Here is a 1,378-nt window from a genome sequence, read left to right on the forward strand (position 1 = left end):
TCTTCTCTTCCTTGTGCCTTTGATTTTTGTAGGTCCCTATAATTTTCGTGTGCATACCTCATGCTGGTAGTGTGTCATTGTGCGTTTTGTGGCTCTTGGTGCTCATATTTACGATTGCTCATGGTCTTGTTAGTATGGTCGGTCGGCCCCTTCTTGGACGAGTGTTAGAGTCTTCTTTTGGTGATGATGTTCGACGCTAACATGATCGTGTCACTTGTGATATGATCGTGTCACCGCTGGATTTCTCTTTGACTCTTAAATGGATACAATCATTGTGCCCCTAGCATGATCGTGTCCCGCCTGTACTTAGGTATTCTAAACTAAACTATTACACCTTTTCCTTTGAGACAATGTCGAAGAAGAATACTAATGGTGGCCCTTCCAAGAAGCCAAGGACTGCTGCCTCATCATCTCGCGAGGTGTTTTGGCCCACATTCCATGCCCAACCTCACAATGAGCGATATGATCGTCTCTCTCACCGATGTTTTGGTGAATTGAGAGAAAAAGATTGGGTCATCCTACGTGACATCCTACTTAGTGTTGGGGCATGGTGATAGATGTTCCAAATTACTGACAACACCTATGAGCAGTTGGCGCTTGAGGTGTTATACACTTTTGAGCTTTCACGGGGTACGATCACGTTTCACTACTCAGACTACATTCAGTTTTAAGTCTTCGGCGCGCTACATCATATGAGCCTCACCGAGTTCTCTATCCATTTGGGAGTATATGATACTGAGTTTATGCGCACACCTACCTATGATGCTTTGCTTACCTCTAAGCCGGTATGGGAGCCCCTTAGCAACGCCTGGCTGTGGTTAAGTCTCTCTCCTACCTATGATCCTTGTAGCACCAAGGCCACCATACTCAATTCCCCCATACTACATTACATACATTTCATGGTTAGTCATACTCTAACAGGTCGCGGTGACAACACTAGTGTTGTCACCCTGTAGGATTTTGATTTTCTGTTGAGCATGGTTGATGGGTTTCATCTGCATTTGGGATATGAGGTTTCTGTATCCATCTCACATCAGGGGACATCTCCGTATGTGGGTGCTTTCTTCATTGGTCCTTATATCACTCGTCTAGCTCGCCACATGGGTGTTATTCAGGGGACCGACAGGATGTGTGTGGTTGGGGGAGTGGCACCTATAATCCTAGAGACACTTCATTCGATGAGATTGGTTTTAAAGGGTCACGACTATTTGGGGGATTGAGTACCGTTTCACTTTACCCGAGGATCAGCGTGCCAGTGACTTGCTGCCCCCGCTTCTATCTCTGTTCCTGAGCCACCTCCTGCCACATCTTCTCCACCGCATTCCCAGCCGCCATCTGTTGCTTTTGGTATGATTTTTTGTTCTTTTGCTGAGTTCCA

This window comes from Dioscorea cayenensis, chromosome 7 (assembly GCF_009730915.1).
Source record: "Dioscorea cayenensis subsp. rotundata cultivar TDr96_F1 chromosome 7, TDr96_F1_v2_PseudoChromosome.rev07_lg8_w22 25.fasta, whole genome shotgun sequence".
NCBI classification, from domain to species: Eukaryota; Viridiplantae; Streptophyta; class Magnoliopsida; order Dioscoreales; family Dioscoreaceae; genus Dioscorea; species Dioscorea cayenensis.